Source organism: Oncorhynchus mykiss, unplaced genomic scaffold (assembly GCF_013265735.2).
Source record: "Oncorhynchus mykiss isolate Arlee unplaced genomic scaffold, USDA_OmykA_1.1 un_scaffold_379, whole genome shotgun sequence".
Taxonomy (NCBI): domain Eukaryota; kingdom Metazoa; phylum Chordata; class Actinopteri; order Salmoniformes; family Salmonidae; genus Oncorhynchus; species Oncorhynchus mykiss.
The window spans coordinates 115,001-120,000 of NW_023493826.1; the positions used below are offsets into that span (position 1 = coordinate 115,001).

Sequence of the window (5,000 nt, forward strand, 5' to 3'; positions counted from 1 at the left end):
GGGCCGGGTTAGTACTTGGATGGGAGACCGCCTGGGAATACCAGGTGCTGTAAGCTTTTTTGTCACTGCCTTGTGGAATTTTCAACTCTTGTCCGTTTTTTCCCCTACAGGCTGAATATGTGCCCTCGCTTTGAAATAAGTAAGCAAGGTTAGTTTGGTATTTCATCCAACAATCTGTGCTACAAATTATGGCTACAGTATATGCAATTTTCATCCACTTTTTGAGATTGCCTTTCGCTTACGGCCACACGGCCTGAGTACGCCTGATCTCGTCCGATCTCGGAAGCTAAGCAGGGTCGGGCCTGGTTAGTACTTGGATGGGAGACCGCCTGGGAATACCAGGTGCTGTAAGCTTTTTGTCAATGCCTTGTGGAATTTCAACTCTTTGTCCGTTTTTTTCCCACAAGGCTGAAATAGTGGCCCTCGCTTTGAAATAAGTAAGCAAGGTTAGTTTGTATTTCATCCAACAATCTGTGCTACAAATTCTGGCTACAGTATATGCAATTTCATCCACTTTTTGAGATTGCCTTTTCGCTTACGGCCACACCGGCCTGAGTACGCCTGATCTCGTCCGATCTCGGAAGCTAAGCAGGGTCGGGCCTGGTTAGTACTTGGATGGGAGACCGCCTGGGAATACCAGGTGCTGTAAGCTTTTTGTCACTGCCTTGTGGAATTTCAACTCTTTGTCCGTTTTTTCCCACAAGGCTGAAATATGTGCCCTCGCTTTGAAATAAGTAAGCAAGGTTAGTTTGTATTTCATCCAACAATCTGTGCTACAAATTATGGCTACAGTATATGCAATTTCATCCACTTTTGAGATTGCCTTTCGCTTACGGCCACACCGGCCTGAGTACGCCTGATCTCGTCCGATCTCGGAAGCTAAGCAGGGTCGGGCCTGGTTAGTACTTGGATGGGAGACCGCCTGGGAATACCAGGTGCTGTAAGCTTTTTGTCACTGCCTTGTGGAATTTCAACTCTTTGTCCGTTTTTTTTCCCACAAGGCTGAAAATATGTGCCCTCGCTTTGAAATAAGTAAGCAAGGTTAGTTTGTATTTCATCCAACAATCTGTGCTACAAATTATGGCTACAGTATATGCAATTTCATCCACTTTTTGAGATTGCCTTTTCGCTTACGGCCACACCGGCCTGAGTACGCCTGATCTCGTCCGATCTCGGAAGCTAAGCAGGGTCGGGCCTGGTTAGTACTTGGATGGGAGACCGCCTGGGAATACCAGGTGCTGTAAGCTTTTTGTCACTGCCTTGTGGAATTTCAACTCTTTGTCCGTTTTTTCCCACAAGGCTGAAATATGTGCCCTCGCTTTGAAATAAGTAAGCAAGGTTAGTTTGTATTTCATCCAACAATCTGTGCTACAAATTATGGCTACAGTATATGCAATTTCATCCACTTTTTGAGATTGCCTTTCGCTTACGGCCACACCGGCCTGAGTACGCCTGATCTCGTCCGATCTCGGAAGCTAAGCAGGGTCGGGCCTGGTTAGTACTTGGATGGGAGACCGCCTGGGAATACCAGGTGCTGTAAGCTTTTTGTCACTGCCTTGTGGAATTTCAACTCTTTGTCCGTTTTTTTCCCACAAGGCTGAAATATGTGCCCTCGCTTTGAAATAAGTAAGCAAGGTTAGTTTGTATTTCATCCAACAATCTGTGCTACAAATTATGGCTACAGTATATGCAATTTTCTTCCACTTTTTGAGTGACACAAAGATGCTTATCTAAATGGTGGAAATGCAACAGCTGTTAATCAGGCTCACTTTGACTTTACATAGTGCACCAAGAGATAGTTTCTCGCTTACGGCCACACCGGCCTGAGTACGCCTGATCTCGTCCGATCTCGGAAGCTAAGCAGGGTCGGGCCTGGTTAGTACTTGGATGGGAGACCGCCTGGGAATACCAGGTGCTGTAAGCTTTTTGTCACTGCCTTGTGGAATTTCAACTCTTTGTCCGTTTTTCCCACAAGGCTGAAATATGTGCCCTCGCTTTGAAATAAGTAAGCAAGGTTAGTTTGTATTTCATCCAACAATCTGTGCTACAAATTATGGCTACAGTATATGCAATTTCATCCACTTTTTGAGATTGCCTTTTCGCTTACGGCCACACCGGCCTGAGTACGCCTGATCTCGTCCGATCTCGGAAGCTAAGCAGGGTCGGGCCTGGTTAGTACTTGGATGGGAGACCGCCTGGGAATACCAGGTGCTGTAAGCTTTTGTCACTGCCTTGTGGAATTTCAACTCTTTGTCCGTTTTTTCCACAAGGCTGAAATATGTGCCCTCGCTTTGAAATAAGTAAGCAAGGTTAGTTTGTATTTCATCCAACAATCTGTGCTACAAATTATGGCTACAGTATATGCAATTTCATCCACTTTTTGAGATTGCCTTTCGCTTACGGCCACACCGGCCTGAGTACGCCTGATCTCGTCCGATCTCGGAAGCTAAGCAGGGTCGGGCCTGGTTAGTACTTGGATGGGAGACCGCCTGGGAATACCAGGTGCTGTAAGCTTTTTGTCACTGCCTTGTGGAATTTCAACTCTTTGTCCGTTTTTTCCCACAAGGCTGAAATATGTGCCCTCGCTTTGAAATAAGTAAGCAAGGTTAGTTTTGTATTTCATCCAACAATCTGTGCTACAAATTATGGCTACAGTATATGCAATTTCATCCACTTTTTGAGATTGCCTTTCGCTTACGGCCACACCGGCCTGAGTACGCCTGATCTCGTCCGATCTCGGAAGCTAAGCAGGGTCGGGCCTGGTTAGTACTTGGATGGGAGACCGCCTGGGAATACCAGGTGCTGTAAGCTTTTTGTCACTGCCTTGTGGAATTTCAACTCTTTGTCCGTTTTTTTCCCACAAGGCTGAAATATGTGCCCTCGCTTTGAAATAAGTAAGCAAGGTTAGTTTGTATTCATCCAACAATCTGTGCTACAAATTATGGCTACAGTATATGCAATTTCATCCACTTTTTGAGATTGCCTTTCGCTTACGGCCACACCGGCCTGAGTACGCCTGATCTCGTCCGATCTCGGAAGCTAAGCAGGGTCGGGCCTGGTTAGTACTTGGATGGGAGACCGCCTGGGAATACCAGGTGCTGTAAGCTTTTTGTCACTGCCTTGTGGAATTTTCAACTCTTTGTCCGTTTTTTTTCCCACAAGGCTGAAATATGTGCCCTCGCTTTGAAATAAGTAAGCAAGGTTAGTTTGTATTTCATCCAACAATCTGTGCTACAAATTATGGCTACAGTATATGCAATTTCATCCACTTTTTGAGATTGCCTTTCGCTTACGGCCACACCGGCCTGAGTACGCCTGATCTCGTCCGATCTCGGAAGCTAAGCAGGGTCGGGCCTGGTTAGTACTTGGATGGGAGACCGCCTGGGAATACCAGGTGCTGTAAGCTTTTTGTCACTGCCTTGTGGAATTTCAACTCTTTGTCCGTTTTTTCCCACAAGGCTGAAATATGTGCCCTCGCTTTGAAATAAGTAAGCAAGGTTAGTTTGTATTTCATCAACAATCTGTGCTACAAATTATGGCTACAGTATATGCAATTTCATCCACTTTTTGAGATTTGCCTTTCGCTTACGGCCACACCGGCCTGAGTACGCCTGATCTCGTCCGATCTCGGAAGCTAAGCAGGGTCGGGCCTGGTTAGTACTTGGATGGGAGACCCGCCTGGGAATACCAGGTGCTGTAAGCTATTTTGTCACTGCCTTGTGGAATTTCAACTCTTTGTCCGTTTTTTTCCCAACAAGGCTGAAAATATGTGCCCTCGCTTTGAAATAAGTAAGCAAGGTTAGTTTGTATTTCATCCAACAATCTGTGCTACAAATTATGGCTACAGTATATGCAATTTCATCCACTTTTTGAGATTGCCTTTCGCTTTACGGCCACACCGGCCTGAGTACGCCTGATCTCGTCCGATCTCGGAAGCTAAGCAGGGTCGGGCCTGGTTAGTACTTGGATGGGAGACCGCCTGGGAATACCAGGTGCTGTAAGCTTTTTGTCACTGCCTTGTGGAATTTCAACTCTTTGTCCGTTTTTTCCCACAAGGCTGAAATATGTGCCCTCGCTTTGAAATAAGTAAGCAAGGTTAGTTTGTATTTCATCCAACAATCTGTGCTACAAATTATGGCTACAGTATATGCAATTTCATCCACTTTTTGAGATTGCCTTTCGCTTACGGCCACACCGGCCTGAGTACGCCTGATCTCGTCCGATCTCGGAAGCTAAGCAGGGTCGGGCCTGGTTAGTACTTGGATGGGAGACCGCCTGGGAATACCAGGTGCTGTAAGCTTTTTGTCACTGCCTTGTGGAATTTCAACTCTTTGTCCGTTTTTTCCCCACAAGGCTGAAATATGTGCCCTCGCTTTGAAATAAGTAAGCAAGGTTAGTTTGTATTTCATCCAACAATCTGTGCTACAAATTATGGCTACAGTATATGCAATTTCATCCACTTTTTGAGATTGCCTTTCGCTTACGGCCACACCGGCCTGAGTACGCCTGATCTCGTCCGATCTCGGAAGCTAAGCAGGGTCGGGCCTGGTTAGTACTTGGATGGGAGACCGCCTGGGAATACCAGGTGCTGTAAGTTTTTGTCACTGCCTTGTGGAATTTCAACTCTTTGTCCGTTTTTTCCCACAAGGCTGAAATATGTGCCCTCGCTTTGAAATAAGTAAGCAAGGTTAGTTTGTATTTCATCCAACAATATGTGCTACAAATTATGCTACAGTATATGCAATTTCATCCACTTTTTGAGATTTGCCTTTCGCTTACGGCCACACCGGCCTGAGTACACCTTGATCTCGTCGATCTCGGAGCTAAGCAGGGTCGGGCCTGGTTAGTACTTGGATGGGAGACCGCCTGGGAATACCAGGTGCTGTAAGCTTTTGTCACTGCCCTTGTGAATTTCAACTCTTTGTCCGTTTTTTCCCACAAGGCTGAAATATGTGCCCTCGCTTTGAAATAAGTAAGCAAGGTTAGTTTGTATTTCATCC

General features: G+C 45.9%; 15 non-coding genes and 2 pseudogenes across 15 annotated transcripts in view; all 17 read left to right on the forward strand.

Moving 5' to 3' along the window:
• LOC118954238 overlaps positions 1–56 on the forward strand; it is a 120-nt gene extending 64 nt beyond the window's left edge. Inside the window, exon 1 of the ribosomal RNA XR_005044423.1 lies at positions 1–56. This exon is cut by the window's left edge and continues 64 nt beyond it. This is a non-coding gene — a ribosomal RNA (5S ribosomal RNA).
• A 180-nt stretch (positions 57–236) lies between these two features.
• Positions 237–354, forward strand: LOC118954275 (annotated as a pseudogene).
• A 179-nt stretch (positions 355–533) lies between these two features.
• LOC118954215 lies at positions 534–652 on the forward strand. The gene has a single exon (XR_005044400.1). It is a non-coding gene; the product is annotated as a 5S ribosomal RNA (ribosomal RNA).
• A 176-nt stretch (positions 653–828) lies between these two features.
• On the forward strand, positions 829–947 carry LOC118954216. Its single transcript, XR_005044401.1, has one exon. It is a non-coding gene; the product is annotated as a 5S ribosomal RNA (ribosomal RNA).
• A 181-nt stretch (positions 948–1,128) lies between these two features.
• On the forward strand, positions 1,129–1,247 carry LOC118954218. Its single transcript, XR_005044403.1, has one exon. It is a non-coding gene; the product is annotated as a 5S ribosomal RNA (ribosomal RNA).
• A 177-nt stretch (positions 1,248–1,424) lies between these two features.
• LOC118954219 lies at positions 1,425–1,543 on the forward strand. The gene has a single exon (XR_005044404.1). It is a non-coding gene; the product is annotated as a 5S ribosomal RNA (ribosomal RNA).
• Positions 1,544–1,805: 262 nt separating this feature from the next.
• LOC118954220 lies at positions 1,806–1,924 on the forward strand. The gene has a single exon (XR_005044405.1). It is a non-coding gene; the product is annotated as a 5S ribosomal RNA (ribosomal RNA).
• A 177-nt stretch (positions 1,925–2,101) lies between these two features.
• Positions 2,102–2,220, forward strand: LOC118954221. The gene has a single exon (XR_005044406.1). It is a non-coding gene; the product is annotated as a 5S ribosomal RNA (ribosomal RNA).
• A 175-nt stretch (positions 2,221–2,395) lies between these two features.
• On the forward strand, positions 2,396–2,514 carry LOC118954222. The gene has a single exon (XR_005044407.1). It is a non-coding gene; the product is annotated as a 5S ribosomal RNA (ribosomal RNA).
• A 178-nt stretch (positions 2,515–2,692) lies between these two features.
• On the forward strand, positions 2,693–2,811 carry LOC118954223. The gene has a single exon (XR_005044408.1). It is a non-coding gene; the product is annotated as a 5S ribosomal RNA (ribosomal RNA).
• Positions 2,812–2,988: 177 nt separating this feature from the next.
• Positions 2,989–3,107, forward strand: LOC118954224. Its single transcript, XR_005044409.1, has one exon. It is a non-coding gene; the product is annotated as a 5S ribosomal RNA (ribosomal RNA).
• Positions 3,108–3,287: 180 nt separating this feature from the next.
• LOC118954225 lies at positions 3,288–3,406 on the forward strand. The gene has a single exon (XR_005044410.1). It is a non-coding gene; the product is annotated as a 5S ribosomal RNA (ribosomal RNA).
• A 177-nt stretch (positions 3,407–3,583) lies between these two features.
• LOC118954241 lies at positions 3,584–3,703 on the forward strand. The gene has a single exon (XR_005044426.1). It is a non-coding gene; the product is annotated as a 5S ribosomal RNA (ribosomal RNA).
• Positions 3,704–3,885: 182 nt separating this feature from the next.
• LOC118954240 lies at positions 3,886–4,004 on the forward strand. The gene has a single exon (XR_005044425.1). It is a non-coding gene; the product is annotated as a 5S ribosomal RNA (ribosomal RNA).
• A 177-nt stretch (positions 4,005–4,181) lies between these two features.
• Positions 4,182–4,300, forward strand: LOC118954226. The gene has a single exon (XR_005044411.1). It is a non-coding gene; the product is annotated as a 5S ribosomal RNA (ribosomal RNA).
• Positions 4,301–4,478: 178 nt separating this feature from the next.
• LOC118954236 lies at positions 4,479–4,597 on the forward strand. Its single transcript, XR_005044421.1, has one exon. It is a non-coding gene; the product is annotated as a 5S ribosomal RNA (ribosomal RNA).
• A 176-nt stretch (positions 4,598–4,773) lies between these two features.
• Positions 4,774–4,891, forward strand: LOC118954309 (annotated as a pseudogene).
• Positions 4,892–5,000: the final 109 nt, after the last annotated feature.